Below are 16,679 nucleotides of genomic sequence, written 5' to 3'. Positions count from 1 at the left end.
TGACCCTGACCTACCATGGAATCCAGAAGTTAGGAGAAATGACACACCCCAGAGAGACCATTACTAGAATGGAGAAGAATAGAAAGGCAAGAAAGAAGCCCTACAGATGAAATTAATCTTTCCTCAGCCTGAATCAGGACAGGAGGATCTGGCTCACAGGAGCTCATTCCATCCAAGAACCATGGAGACAGTAAAACACAAAATCTGAACTGAAAGAGAGAGGAATAGACTCTCAGAGTGGTGGGAGAAGGGGAAAGAGTATCAAAGTGAGCCCACATTCCAGAAAATTCTGTTTTGAACCATGGGAAGGAATGCACATAGGAGGGGGAAATAGAACAGTTCAAGTTGCTGATGCGTGACCAAGAAATTAAACAGCCTGAGGAATGGATGACAGGGGTAGATTTCCAAGTGCGGCGGTGATCTAATGGAGCCTCTAACGAAGCTCACTCATCTGCAAAGATGAGAAAGGACTCCACTCGTTCCGAAGCCAAGTTGTTAATTTAGAATTCACAAGTTGCTCTTGTAAAAAGACTCTGCCCCAGAGTTTCTTCTGTGGCCAGATCAGAGGTGTACCTCACAGGCAGCCATCAGGGGAAAGGAGTTTCAACAGACACTGAGGAGTGGCTCAGTATCTGGCCCCTAGAACTTCCAAGTGGAGAAGTCGCACACTTGAGAGAGGAAGAGAAAAAGTCGGGAGTGAAAGGACTCACCGCCTGGCTGTTAGGTCATGAACAGAAAGAAGCTAAGGAGTTAGCAGAGCACAGAGAAGCCAGAAGCAGAGTTCCTGGGGCCACTAGCCACTGGGCAGCACTAACACTGGCGACGAAAGGCCAGGCTTCCAAATGCCCCAAAGTCATAGACTTAGTTCGAGGAGCCAGCTGCCCCCCAGAATCTGCAGTGCCCACCTGGAGCCAGCAAATGGATCTGTCCCCATGTCGTCTAAGAAGGCATCTGACGACAGACTCCACAGAATATGTCTTTCACTGATGCTAGCTTTGACCTGATTGTATCCTTCCCTGGGTTTCCAGGAAAATCATCTGAAACTCTGTGAAGTATAAATTAAAAAAAAAAAAAAGGGGCGCCTGGGTGGCGCAGTCGGTTAAGCGTCCGACTTCAGCCAGGTCACGATCTTGCGGTCCGTGAGTTCGAGCCCCGCGTCTGGCTCTGGGCTGATGGCTCAGAGCCTGGAGCCTGCTTCCGATTCTGTGTCTCCCTCTCTCTCTGCCCCTCCCCCGTTCATGCTCTGTCTCTCTCTGTCCCAAAAATAAATAAACGTTGAAAAAAAAAAAAAAAAACAACTAGGGGCACCTGGGTGCCTCAGTTGGTTAAGTCTTAGCCAACTCTTGATTTCAACTCAGGTCATAATCCAAGGGTTGTGGGATCAAGCCCCACAACAGGCTCTGTACTGAGGGTGGAGCCTGCTTGGGATTCTCTGTCTTCCTCTCTCACTCTCTCTTCCTTTTCCTCTTTCCCCCACTCGTGCTCTCTCTCAAATAAACAAATAAATAAACAAATAAATAAATAAAGTAATAAGTGAGTTGAACAAAGTATATGTTCTTCTACCTAAATTCTCCTTGGGTGGGCCTGCTAAACTATGCCCCCACCACATGATGTTAAAAGGACATATTACCTGGGGCGCCTGGGTGGCTCAGTCAGTTGAGTGTCTGACTTCGACTCAGATCATGATCTCACAGTCTGTGAGTTTGAGCCCCATGTGGGGCTCTGTGCTGACAGCTCAGAGCCTGGAGCCTGCTTCGGATTCTGTGTCTCCCTCTCTCTCTGCCTCTCCCCTGCTCATGCTCTGTCTCTCTCTCTGTCAAAAATAAATAAACATTAAAAAAAAATTTTTTTAAAAAAAGGACATATTACCCAACTTTTTATCTTATTTCCAACTTTTAACTGATTTTTTCTTAACTTCCTGACGGTTAATTTTGTAATCGAGGGTGGGCAAATTTCATTAATCCCAGAAAAGCTGAAGAACTTCCCCCATCTCAAGTTTTTGGGGTTTTTCTGGTTTTGTTTTTTGAGAAAGGGCGCAAGAGGGGGAGGGGCAGAGAGCGAGGGAAAGAATCCTGACGACTCCGTGCTGTCAGTGCAGAGCCCAACATGGGGCTTGAACTCATAAACCATGAGATCGTGACCTGAGCGAAAACCAAGAGTCAGACGCTTAACCGACTGAGCCACCCAGGCACCCCTCCCTGCCCTCAAGTTTTTAAAAACCAGACTGTCCATACAGAATGTTGACCTTGGCCTTGACTGATTAGCAAAAAAAAGATGGTATGTGAAGAGAAGAAATTCACATGGCAATGGGAAACAGCTAACCCCTGCTAACCTTGGCCATCTGCTGGCCTGCCAGACCTCACTGACTATGTCACACGGAAGTCTGGAGTTCAGAGATCATGCTCACCTGTCTCTGAGCCAGATGAACCACCTACGTGTAGTTCCCTCGAGATGGAACCTCCAGCGTTGGAAATCCACATGCATCCCCTGCAGAAGCAGCAGCTCCTCGGGTGAATGGAGGTCAAGACCACCCTGCGAGGGTCACACAAAAGCCAGCTTCAAGGTCCTCTTGGAGAGAGCAAGTGGCTACAACACTTGGGGTGGGCCCTGCAGGAGATGACTTTCCAAGATGTGGTTTTTGCAACTAGCTCCACATAGAGCCAGGCATAGTTACTGTGCCTGGAACCCACCCTGGAGAGAAGAACCCAGTGTGTTACCGTGACTGTTCACCAAAACGGAAACACTTCCCTCCTTTGCTCTTGGTCTTCATACCCTCTTTTTGCACAGGAATTTTTTTTTTAACTATTTTCCATTAAGGATGAGCAAAGGATCAGTGATAAACATTTTCACACAAAGGCACAGAGTTGTACCCTAGGAACAGGGTTGGCATGGGCATGAGAGTCAGTGGTCAGGTACATAAAACTGGAGAATAGGGGCGCCTGGGTGGCTCAGTCAGTTAAGCATCTGACTCCGGCTCAGGTCATGATCTCGCGGTCCGTGAGTTCGAGCCCCGCATCAGGCTCTGTGCTGATAGCTCAGAGCCTGGAGCCTGTTTCAGATTCTGTGTCTCCCTCTCTCTCTGACCCTCCCCCATTCATGCTGTCTCTCCCTGTCTCAAAAATAAATAAACGTTAAAAAAAAATTAAAAACTGGAGAATAAAATCAAATCGGTGTTTCAAATGAGCTTTACTGAAGTAGTTGCCTCGTATCTGTGTGAGGTTGGGATGGTGGGGGAATGAAAGGTACTTTGTGACCTCCTAAACTGCAATGAGATACCATCTCACATCCACTAGGATGGCTGTAATCAAAAGAAAAAAAAGTGGAAAACAGTAGAAAGTGTGGAGGAGGATGTGGAGAGATTGGAACCTTATATATTGCTGGTGGGAATATAAAATGGTGCAGCCACCGTGCAGTTTCTCGAAAAGGTTTTTTTTTTTTTAATGTTTATTTATTTATTTATTGAGAAAAAGAGTGAGAGAGAGATGCCAAGCAGGTTCCGCCCTGTCAACACAGAGCTTGATGCGGGGCTTGAACCCACAGACTATGAGATTATGACCTGAGCCAAAACCAAGAGCCAGATGCTCAACCGACTGAGTCACCCAAGCGCTCTCTGTTAAAGTTAAACAAAGAATTATCATAGCAATTCCACTCGTAGGCATATACCCAAAAGAGCTGAAAACAGGTACTAAAATAAATACTTGTGCAGATGTGTTCACAGCAGCACTATTCACAATAGCCAAAACATGGAAACAAACCAAATAGTCATCAACAGGTGAACAGATCGACAAATTGTGGTATACACATACAACGGAATGCAATTTTATTCAGCCACAGAAAGGAATGAAATGTTGATATATGTCACAACGTGGGCAAACCCGAAAACATCATGCTAAGTAAACAAAAGCCACACACAGAAGGTCACATTGTATGATTTCATTTATATGAAATATCAAGGAAAGGTAAATGCATAGAAACAGAGAGCAGACTGGTGGTCATCAGGGGCTGAGGGGAAGGGGGGATGGGGAATAACCAGTTAGTGGATATGGGGTTTTATCTGGAGGCAATGAATATATTTCGGAACTAGATAAAGGTGGTATTTTCACAACATTATGAATGTACTAAATACTGCTGAACTGTATGCTCAAAAAATAGCTAATTTTATGTTATTTGAGTTTCATCTCAATAAATGAAAAAAAGAAGAGACAAAATATCAACAGTTACAATAATAGTATTAAGTTTCAAACAGTAAAACCCAAGTTTATACAATGGTATTCAAAATGTGAAAATATGCAGAGTAAACTAGAGTTTGGACAGAAGAGGGAGCAAGAAACACACAGACATATAGAATTCACAGGAAAAAGATTCAGAGAACACACTGATTTTCCCCCCAGGATGGTGTCACCACTCTTCTCCTTGAATGAATTATTATCTCTTCTAAATGCAGAAGAGAATAAAAAATAAATTATTCAATACCAAGAAAGAAATACTGAAGACTCACAGAATTTACAGCACGAAAGGTTGACCTGAGAGATCATTCCATCCAACCACCCTAATTTTTCAGATGGGTAATCAGAGAGACTAAATGCCTCTCCCAAGGCACACGGCAGAGCTGGGCTAGCAGCGGATGGGGGTGGTTGGGGACTGTGCTTTCCATGATAGAAGCTCCAACTGTGTTCTCTGTGGTTTTATTTTTTCTCTTGAATCGCATATCTAAAATGTTTCCAGGCCTACAGCAAATCAGTGTCAGCCACCCCCTCCTCAGCTTTTCAGCATTCACACCCAACGAAAATCAGGTTAAAATTAACATCTCTAGAGCAGCCTTAAATGGAAAAGCCCCGAATGTGCAACCTAGCCTGTGTAAGAAGTCAGCTGAGGGAGCCAACAAACTCGGCTTTGCTCCTGGGGAAAGGAATGGGTAATTAAGAGGCTGCAGGCATGTGTGATCTACATGTCAGCGAGGGTCACCACATCCCTCGAGAGTCAGAGCAAAGAGCCCGAATTCCTATCCAGGTGCCGTCTTCCAGATCATTCCTTCCAACCCTCACCTTCCACAGTAGAGGGCTGATTAAGCAATTTTCCCAAAGACCATTCTCTCCTAAGGCCAGCTGTGTAAATACCTTTTTTTTTTCCCTCTACCCAACTGCATGTATGTCTAGAAACTTCTTTTGAACTTGCTCCTGCATTCCCTTCCCTCCCTCCCCCTACACCAGTTACCAAGACGGGTTACTTCCTTGTGGGGCCTCCTCAAAAAGCAGAGTGTGCAGTAGACATCCAATGGATATTTCAGCTCCAGGTTACAGTGCAGAAAACTAAAGGCCAGCACCTAATACATCACTATTTAATTTTGCCAACAGGGGCCATTTGTCTTCATTACATTTTCAAACTTTTAGTCCCTGAAATACAATTTTCTTATTAAATGTGGATTTGTGATAGTGTTTTAGGAGCACCTAATACAGCACAATGTCATGTCAGAAAGGCCTCTCTCCCTAATTATTTAATGTCGAATCAAATTGGGATTAAGAGCATAGGCTCTGGAGTTAGAAAATTCATGTTCAGGTTTGGGCATCAGTTATTACCTTGTGGTCTTAGGCGCTGTGTTTAACCTCTCTTATCCTCAGTTTGCTCCTCTATAAAATGAATATAAATATAAAATGTTATAAGCACCTTCCTCTCAAGCCATTATGAGAAAAAAATGAAATAAAACATTTAAGTACATATATGAGTTCCTGGCACATTCTAAGAGCTCAGCAAATGTTATCTATTGTTATCCTTCCCCAAAAGGGGCACATTAATCACTCTTTAATCATGGAGAAGAATTTGTCCCCAGTCAGGAGTGGACCACTGTTAATATTTTTGGGCAACTGATCTTCAGGAACAGTTCATGTCCTGACCTGTCTGCTTTGAACTTTCACAGGGTCAAGAAGGATTCAAGAGTTGGAAGGGCCTGGTCTACAGCTCTATCCAGACCTTATTCCTCCTCCAAAATCCCAGAAACCCTCTGCTTGAATATCCCTAACAAGAGGAAACACCCCTTCCCCAGGCTGACCATGTCATTTTTGGATGACCCATGGCTTCCATAGCCACTGGTCCTACCTCTGTCCTGTGAGGTCACCCAACAGAAGGCCCCCCCTTCCTTCTGCATGTGTGGCCTTTCAGGCATGTAAAGACAATCGAGTTTCCAGGCTGAATATCCCTATGTTCCTGAACTGTTATTCCAGGGTCCTGATTTAAGGTCCCCTGGACAAGAATTCCTGCTTGTTAAATCACCCATTGCCTTCAAGGGGACCTTCCCAGCTCTGGGAGGCCAGGCTGGAGGGGGGAATGTAAAGAAGACAAGGGGACCAGGTCTTTTCTTCATTCTTCCACCTGCTAATTCCCATCCCCGTCACTCCGCTTTTGAGAATCTTCAGAGACATGGCACTGACTTTTTTCACACATTTCCTGAGCTGAACAAAATGCCAGTGATCTTTCAATGGTGCCCTAATTAAGTAATATATGCTTTCCACATAATTTTAGAAAAGGAGGACAGAGAGGAAAGTGGTCAGTGAGTATTGTGTCAAGCCCCACGCTATTTTTCGTACATTACAACAAGCATAAGGGACATTCTAATTGTATTACCTATTTTAAAGACTGAGGGAGCTACAGCTTGCCCTCACTCATGGAGTGGTTGAGCCAGGATATGAGCTCAGGCCATCCCACATAAAGTTCCTTGGGCTTTCCTCTGTACCAGACACATCTTCCAGGGTCCATCACAGTGTGTTCAAGGACTCAGCTACCGTGCAAGCTCTTTGCTCACACTGAGCCTGCAATCCACCAAACCACCATAGTAACGAAATACCCCCAGGTAAGGATTCAGCAACGTAGAGTCAGAGTCTATCGGCCAAATCTCCCTACTGACTGTTTTTGTAAATCAAGCTTTATTGGAACACAGCCACACCCATTGTTTTTCATATTATCTATGGCTGTTTACACACTAAAATGGCAGAGTTGAGTAGCTGCTACAGAGATTTTATGGTCTGAAAAATCTAAAATATTTACTAGGTAGTCCTTTACCAAAACAAAGTTTACGTGCTCGCTTCGGCAGCACATATACCAAAACAAAGTTTACTACTTTGTCCCTAGATCTACACTGTGCTGACAAATATCTCATTACCCCATGAACAATTCTAAAACCACTATGTGAAAGGAACAGTAGAATCATAATCCTTTGAAATATTTCTCTCTTAAATACATGTCTACAGATTCCAATATTTAACCATAATCTACTTTGCCAGGATAAGTTATACCACCTCAGAATTACTGTAACATGTGTTTCAATTTCCATTTTCACTTAGTAATTCCTTGGCCACCATAGGAGTCAGTGTGTGGAAAGTGGGTCTCATTTTTCCAGCATCCAGGGGTGTCCCCTCTCCCATCGTGTGCACCTTTGGTAGGACTTTCAGTCAAGGTGTCCCACCCTCCTCCAACCAAAGATGGGCTTGAGATCCAAACAACCCACGAGGACCCCTTACTCCACAATGTCATATCTTGAGTACAATGATTCATGGATAGAAATTCCGTGAGAGCTTCTTTGTACCTGTAGCAGAGCCCTTCTAAGACTGTCAATTCCTGTTGCTCTGCAAATTGTCCTTTTCCTTCAGTCCCATAAATTTCTTTTTAAATTAAGTTAGCCAGATCAGTTTCTATCACTTATAAGCAGAGCCAGCTGAATCAGTAAAACCTTCAGGGTAGGAGAATTTGTCTCTAAGGACTTTGATTCCTTCTGAACAAATTAGGATTAGGAAAGTAAGTTCTTGATTGAATTTATAAAACCCTAGAAGTTTTTATTTTGTAAAAAAAAAAAAAAAAGTTTATTCATTTTTGAGAGAGCAAGAGAAAGAGAGAGAGACAGGGTAGGGGCAGAGAGAGAGGGAGACAGAGGATCTGAACAGGCTCTGCGATGTGAGCACATAGCCCAATGCAGGGCTCAAACCCATGAACCACAAGATCATGACCTGAGCCCAAGTCAGACACTCAACCGACTAAGCCACCCAGGTACCCCGCAGTTTTTTCTTAATTCAATTTTTTAATGCAGAAACATATAAAATGAAGAGAATAGCAACATCATTTCACAGATTTGTTTTTTAAGTAGTCCCACGGGTTAAGGTACAGTGAATTCCTGGCACTGATATAATTTTACTTCTCTAGGACAAGCAGCCAATTTCTCTGTAACAACATGGTACCTCTAGTACTGGGTGTTAGATTACATCCCCATGGCTTCCATCGTAAAGACATTTGTCAGTTTGTGATAGCAAAGGCACAGGTGAGGTCTTTTAATACCTCCAATTGACAAGACAGCAAAACACAGCTGGCCACTTCTGACTCCTGACACTCACACCAGTGATTGTTGGAGAAGCATAAGAACCAGAACGACCCAGGAGATCAGTGCAAACCTGCACGAAGACTCCAGGCTTCAGCAGGTGCACCCACAGCCTCCGATTGCAACACCTGTCTCTGCCAGGCAGTGAGAAAGCACAGGATGCCCAAAGGACAAAGGACATGAAAACTATTCCTGCATGAAAAGAACTGTAGGAAAGGAGTTTCAAGGTCATTTAGTCCACCGACTGTCTGATAAAGGAATCCCCTTCAGGAAACACCCTGAAAAATGATGTCACTAGAGATATCTAGTTGAATATGATCAGTGATGGTGAACTCATCACCTTTCAGACAGCTTGTTTCATTTTCAGACAGCACTAATTGTTAGAAACCTGTGACAACACTAATTTAAATGAAGCCACACAGGGGCACCTGGGTGGCTCAGTCAGTTAAGCATCTGACTTTGATGCAGGTCCTGATCTCACGGTTCATAGGTTCAAGCCCCACAATGGGCTCTCTGCTGACCGCTCAGAGCCTAGAGCCTGCTTGGAATTCTGTGTCTCCCTCTCTTTCTGCCTCTGCCCTGCTCATGCTCTTCTCTCTCTCTCAAAAATAAATAAACAATAAATAAATAAATAAATAAATAAAACCACACAAAACCATGCTGCCCTCTCTTCCCTGTGGCAATCCTTCACATCTATATTGATCACCGTTCACATATCCCACTTCAATCTTCTCAATCACCTGACCTAACATTGCAGATGCTCCAAATCATTTTTCATGTGGCATGGATTTGATTTTTACTCCCCTGCCTGTAGGACTCAATTAGGTCCCAGCAGGAAAGAGATGGACACACTCAAAGTTAGTACCTTGAGGACACTTTAATAAACGGCCCATTTACAAAAGTAAGAACAGAGTGTAGGGAAACTAAAAGGGATTCTGTAATACCCCAGGGGTGTTATCACTTTAGGCTTGAAGGAATAAGGAAAGCAGTCAGCATAATGTGGAGACAGGGCAAGCTATGTGAAGACAGTCGGCTGGCGGGAGTGGTGACCTTCAGTTATAGATGGTACCTTCGTGGGAAAGGAGCTCGTGGAATAAATAACACTTTCTCACACTTTGTGACTCCTATCTCCTGCCAGAGGGTTCCATTAGCCAAGTGCAATGGGAAGCTTGAGGGAAAGCTTGTTCATCGATGTAATTTATACAAGTTTAGACTCCTGGGGACACAGAGCAGGAAGGTGAATGGATCTGAAGGGCAAATGGAAAACACTCAGCACAGAGGACATGTCATGTCTTGCCTGCCTAGCATACATTCACTTTTATTCTAGTAACAGTACCTCACATTTTTTTCCCTGCCCCCCACTCTCCCACCATGTGATTTAAGCCCAGCTGATTGTAGCTTCTGACTCCGGGAAAACTCATGTGACTCAGGATTCGGCCTGCCCAATCAACATCACAACCCTCCGACCACAGTGATTGGCTCAGAGATAAACATATAACTCAATTTAGAGACAATAAGAAGCACGGCTGTACTTCTGCAGAAGAGGCCTGTTCTCCTTTCCTGGGATAGGAGGATATTAGCCTGGAGCTACGGGAAGCCATATTGCCCCCCAAGGGAAGGGGCTGAACAAAAGGAAAGTCAATTCAGCGGAAAACAGAGCCGAGGGAAAGACTAGACCCTGAGAACATTGTTCACGTTCCTGGATCCAACTGTGCCTGAAATCTGGGCTGCCGGTCCCAACCTGAAATCTAGATCATATTGAAAAGATACAATCCTGTAGCATAAAGAGCAATGGTGAGGCATCACCTTGTAGCCGGACAACTTAGGAAAAAATACTTAATTTTACGATCCTTGAGTCCCTTGACTTTAAGACAGGAAATTATGATGCCCTCCCAGGCTGACCGTGAGCACTAACCAAGATCACATATCTAAAGGTCCCCGGTAAACTGTAAGGCATTGTATAAATGTCACAGATGCTTCTTCAGGTCATTCCCACCTTCAGATGTACCACCCTCGGGACATTGGTAACACACTGTTCCATAGTCAGGGGCACACAGCATTCTAAAATTACTTCCAAAGCTGAGTAATGACATACTGCATAGCAGCTGTCAAGAGCAGTCGCGATCTCAACATTGCCAGAGAGAAAAAAAGAAAAAGAAAAAAAGGAATTGACAAAATTGGCTTTACTTTAGAGACAGACTGTAATCAGCAACTAAGAAACAGAATGAGAAAAATTCTGCTGAATTGAAAACTATGCCTGAAACAATGTCGGGACAGGAAGATGAGACTCGGGCAAAACTAACGAAAACTGGCCCCTGCTTCGGGGCGCTGTGGTTCAAGCGGCAACGGTCACCTCCGGGTACAAAGGAGTCAAAATCAAAACCCTCGGGGCAAACGAAAGGGAGCCCTCCCTGAGGACAGAGAACAGTTGAAAGGAAAAGCCCGTAAGTTACAACCATGAAATACTGGAAAAGTATAAAGGCAAAAAGGCCAGCAAATGGGGCAGTAAACCCAGGCGGGAAAAACAGAAGATACCAAGGATCTCACAGATGAAGCAGACCCCGATTGGTAAGCAGGGAATCTGAGAGCGCTTGGCCGAGTGGTTAAAGCCCATGGGGAAATTTCAAAACTGGAATGGGAAAAATTCAAAGCACAGCTAGGAAAATGTCTTACCACAGAGGCAAAAGAGAAAAACATATGTGCAAATGCTTCAATGTGCTCGTCAGTTCTCCACGCCTCACAGATACCAATACCAGGCTTGGATGAGGCACTTGGCTCTTTGCTAGTCCAGTAACTCGATCCTACCATAGACTAAAATCAAAGGGCAAAGGAAAAATTGACCTGAATTCATAATCAACATGACAAATGCACTATAGTTTACCAATGGGCTAAAAACCGGAGGGAGGGTTTGGTAAAGTCTAAAGGAAAATAGAATCTTTCTTGTCCAACTGAAGAAAAAATCCATTTCTTACAAAGTGCTCAAAAGAAATGCATTTCAAAAAGTGATTTTCAGCATCTGCTCTGAGCAAAGGACTGTGCTAAGTGCTGCGTCGCACCGGAGATGAAAGCCACACGGTCTTTCCCCCGCACAGCTAACAGTCCAGCTGGGAAGGAACATCCCAGCAGAGGAGGGAATGCTGCATGGATCACTGCAGATGGCACAAACCAGGCTTGGGTGGCTCCCGAGCCGGTGTCTGCTCCTCACAAAGGACAGACTCACTCGAGTTTTCCTGCCTTATTTAAGTGGCCAGAGGACGTGAGCAAGTCGATCAGGAAGGATCTGTTCATGCCTTCTTCTCCCTTCACGCCACCCCCTCCCCCAAACACAGCATCACCACACCCTGCCACTTCTGCCCACAGACTGTCCCTCGCGTCACGCTTCTTCCCGCCATCCCCATGGCTACCACCCTCGTTAGGCCGCTGTCATCTCTTGCCTGAACTACCCACATGACCTGCTTATCCATCCTCTCTCCCTTACAATCAGTCCCCCACCCAGCACCCAGAGTAATGTTGTAAAATGCAAACCAGGGACACCTGGGTGGCTTAGTGGGTTAAGCATCCGACTCTTGATCTCAGCTCAGGTCTTGATCTCACCGTCACGAGTTCAAGCCCCACACTGGGCTCCGTGCTGGGTGTGGAGCCTATACACGTACATAAATGCAGACTAAATCAAAGCACTTCTGCAGCTGCCGAGACTAAAGTGACATATTAACTCCCCCAAGACCTCATATCTTCCGGCCTCTGAGCACTCCTCCAGGTTCATTTCTTTCCACTCTCCACCGCATTCAGCATACTCGAACCTCACCAACCTTCACTCAGGTCTGTAAATGCCCCACACTCTTTACCACCAAAAGATTTCAGCATAGGCTGTTCCGTGTTCTGCTGTTCCCTCTGATTCCTCACCTAACTCTCATTTAGCTATCAAGTCTCAATGTAAAAGTCACCTCCTAAGAAAAGTCTTTCTGAACTCCCAATATAAATTAGGTCTCAGAGAACCAGATACTTTTCTTTATCCTACTAGGTAATTATATATTTATTCTGTGTTTATTTGCTATCTGACTCCCCACAATACTAAGGAGTAGAAAACTTTTCTGCTTGCTCCCCAGAGGACACGCATCTCGTAGCACAGCTCCTGGCACCCAGTGGGGGATCAGGAAATACACACTGAACGAGTACATGGCACACAAAAATAGAAATCAGGTCCTCCTTCTTCAGAGTGCTTCCAATCTAATAGACACAAAAGAAAAGGAAGGAGAATAGTTGAAATTCACATACAGAACAGATTATTTGGTAAGTCCATAAGTGGTGCACAGGCAGTATAATTTACAAGACAGAAATACTAAATAAAGAAAAGGTATTCTTTTTATATCATTTCCATCTTCAGGGGAATCACCCTGGAGTCCTTAATAATCACAGTTCTCTACAAGAGAGAACCAACAATGGGGAAAAACAAAAAGAAACAAATTAACAAAACCCCTCTACCTGTCAGGGAAGAATCTCTGCTCACTAACCCAGGATTGCAACCAACAGAGCCACCTGCCCCAGTGGCACTGAAGCTGGGCTGGCTGCAAGTGCAGCTTTAAAATCTGCACCACCTGGGGCACCTGGGTGGCTCAGTTGGTTGAGCATCTGACTTCGCTCAGGTCATGATCTTACAGCTCGTGAGTTTGAGCCCTGCGTCAGGCTCTGAGCTTTTGTGTCTCCCTCTCTCTGCCCCTTTCCCAGCTTACACTCTGTCTCTCTTTCTCTCAAAAATAAATAAACATTAAAAAAAAATTTTAATCTGCACCACCTGAGCAGTGCAGAAATCTGGGAGAAGAAACTAACCCCCAAATTGGTCCCACTTGGAGATAAAATGAGTGGGAAAGCATCACTCCTCCATTTATAATAAGAAACAAGCAGAACTTGGGGCACCTGGGAGGCTCAGTTAACCATCTGATTCTTGGTTTCAGCTCAGGTCATGAACCTCATGGTTTGGGGATCAAGCCCCGTGTTGGGCTCTATGCTGATAGCATGAAACCTGCTTGGGATTCTCTCTCCCTACCTCTCTCTCTCTCTGCCCCTCCCCTGCTTGCTCTCTATCCCTCTCTCTCTCAAAATAAATAAATAAACATTAAAAAAAAAAAGCTGGACAAACCAGCTTTCACAAATCCTTCAGAAACTGAGTTCACAGATCTGACCCCAAATCTCAAGAAAGATGGGCATCCACAGGGAGATATAGGACCCAGACCTTTGCTCAGCTGGGATAGACTTTTCAGACACCATATAAGCCATTAGGAAGAACTTAGCTAGAAATTTTGAACAAATTGCTAAAGGCCTGGCTAAGGGCTGCAGTAATAGGGGAAGCTGGGTGAAGGGTATATGGGAACTTCTCGTACTATCTTTGCAACTCTTCTCCAAATCTAAAATTATTTAAAACAAAACCAGTTCAGGACTCATGAGTACTGTCAACAGAGGCAAAAAAAAAAAAAAAAAAAAAAAACACCCCATGGGAGACCTCCTATCCCATGTATGGGACTCTCAAAAGAGACAATGCCCATGAACATGAGCTCACTCACGAAAAATATGAAAAAAAAAATGAAAATTCTAGTGACCAAATCATTCCACAGACCCAAGTAGAAGTTTTCATACCTGAAAAACTATAAATGTTTATTTTTAATTTCTAGAAATCTTAATAAGGTTCACTTCGCATGAGTAAAAATAAATCCAGAAGGAAGGTAGAAGATGCATAGAGCAGGGGGAAACAAAAATTCACAACACAGGCTGGTAAATTCAAATAAGAATTGACTATAAAAATAACGAGGATGGGGGCGAGGAGTATATGGGAACTCTCAGCACTTTCTGCTCGATTGTGCTGTGAAACTAAAACTGCTCTAAAAAATAAATAAAGTTTATTTTTTTAACAAATAATGATGACTTTTCTGCACTGAAAAACAAAATGGAAGTAAAATGCTAGATAAAAATAGCACAGAAGATGGAAAAGCTGCTCAAAGACGGACAATGGGAGGAATATTTGAAGGAAGTTAAAGCATTCTAAAAACACTGGGTTTGTTCAAGAGGAAGATAGAAATGGTGATTTCCTTTAGACTTTAAAAATAGGATTAAGGGGCGCCTGGGTGGCGCAGTCGGTTAAGCATCCGACTTCAACCAGGTCATGATCTCGCGGTCCCTGAGTTCAAGCCCCGCGTCTGGCTCTGGGCTGATGGCTCACAGCCTGGAGCCTGTTTCCGATTCTGTGTCTCCCTCTCTCTCTGCCCCTCCCCCGTTCATGCTCTGTCTCTCTCTGTCCCAAAAATAAATAAACGTTGAAAAAAAAAATTTTTTTTAATAAATAAATAAATAAAAATAGGATTAAGTTGGGGCACGTGCATGGCTCAGATGGCTGAGCATCCGATTCTTGATTTTGGCTCAGGCCATGATCTCACAGTTCCTGGGATTGAGCCCTGTGTCAGGCTCTGTGCTGATAGCATGGAGCCTACTTGGGATTTTCTCTCTCTCTACCTCAATCTCTGCCCCTCCCATACTCACACTCAAATAAATAAATAAATAAACAAACATTTATATACATATCTATAGTATATATACAATATATACTATATATATATAATATATACACACACACACACACACACAAGTAATAGCATTTTTAAAATCTGGTTGCGGTTCAAAATGGCAATGTAACAGGATCCAGAACTCATCTCCTCCCACAAACACACCAAATCTACATCTGCATAAGGATGAATTTCCTCTGGGGGGGAAAAAAACCACCTAAAAACCTAAACATGTCTGAGCAACCACTCTGCATCCAAGCAGGCAGGAAAGGCTGGGACACAATCTCACCATAGACCGCATCCTAGGCCCAGCAAACCACAGTCAGGAGGGAACTCAAAACCAGAGCTTTTCCCCAAGAAGCCAACAGGTTGAACCCCATACCAGGCACCCCCAGTTTTAAGACCTGCACCTGAGAGAGGAGACCTAAAACACATAGCTTTGAAAACCAACAAGGCTCCTGTCCACAGACCCACAAGCCATGAGGCACAGAGACACGTCTTGAAGGCAGGACTCTCTTGCCAAGGGCCCAGCGCTGAAGGTGACTGAGGGTTGCCAGACCTTGTGTGGGAGAGGCTCATTTGCTTGCCTTGGACCTTCTGCCTGAGGCCAGGAACCTGATTGGACACACATTCGAGGGTTTGCCACTGCGCTCACTGTGGTGGGAGATTGGCGGGGCAATCTCTAGGCTGGCATCCTCTGCCTACCTCCAGCCCTCTGCCTCTCTTCAGCCAGCAGGTGCCATCTTGGAGACCCAGAGCACCAGCCTATCCCCAAGGGTATATTTACAGATATCTGGCACTCCCATTTTACTTCTGGTGTCCTGGTGTTTGTGGCCACAGCACAAAGGATGCCCCTTAATCACCCGGCTTTGGCTGCGGTTCCCCAGTGGCCAACAAAGAAGCCGAAGTTTAGAAAAATCCCTAATGTGCCATGATCTCACAGTTGGTAATGGTGAATAGCAGTAAAAACTCACTGCCTACTCCAGACTCAGACTCCAAACATAAATACAATCTTTCTATATCTGTTAACATCAGTGAAAGGCCCAAAAATGGGAATTTTTTTTAATTTGCAATTCTCATTGGACTTAATCCTAAATTTACTTCAAGGAAACAATCATGGGCATTTTCAAGATTTTAGCTATAAGATATTCATGACAGCCTAGAAGTAGGATTAAACAGGAATTTTTCTCTTCTCTTGCTTATCTACATGCTCTATGAAAGCATGAATTACCTTAGAATTTTAAAAAGAGGTTGTTAATATTGGAAATGGACTTAAGTATTACTAACTATCCTTTCATGTTCTATCATTCTATGACTCTACAGAAGGCAAATATTGGATTTTAGGTTGTATTAAATCTCAAGCTAATACAAGCTTGTTGAAAATATTAGAGATAGACATTTTGAAAGCTATTGGATATTATAGTCATTATTATCTTACTGTCCTGCATTGCTTACAATGAAGACAAGTCACTAATGATGTCCCACCCTAACCTGACTACTTTTTGCTTTGCAAACTTTCCCTCATCTCTCAAGTTTCACCCCCTTCAAGAAATGCTCCCTGATCCATGAGTCTGATTTTTATGGCTATCTTTTGAACCTCCATAGGCTCCAAGGTACACCTGAATCTAAGCCCTTTAACCACACTGAATGTGTTGTTTCACCTGCTTTCTAATTAGACTAAAAGATCTCTGAAGGTAAAAGCTAATTCTTTTTTTTTAAAGTTTGTTTGTCTGTTTATTTATTTATTTTTGAGACAGAGATAGAGAGCA

The sequence above is a fragment of the Puma concolor genome, chromosome D2 (assembly GCF_028749965.1).
Source record: "Puma concolor isolate L17-30 chromosome D2, mPumCon1.1.hap2, whole genome shotgun sequence".
In the NCBI taxonomy this organism is placed as follows: domain Eukaryota; kingdom Metazoa; phylum Chordata; class Mammalia; order Carnivora; family Felidae; genus Puma; species Puma concolor.
The sequence above is the reverse complement of the archived record's forward strand: the minus strand, read 5'-3'. Positions refer to the sequence as shown.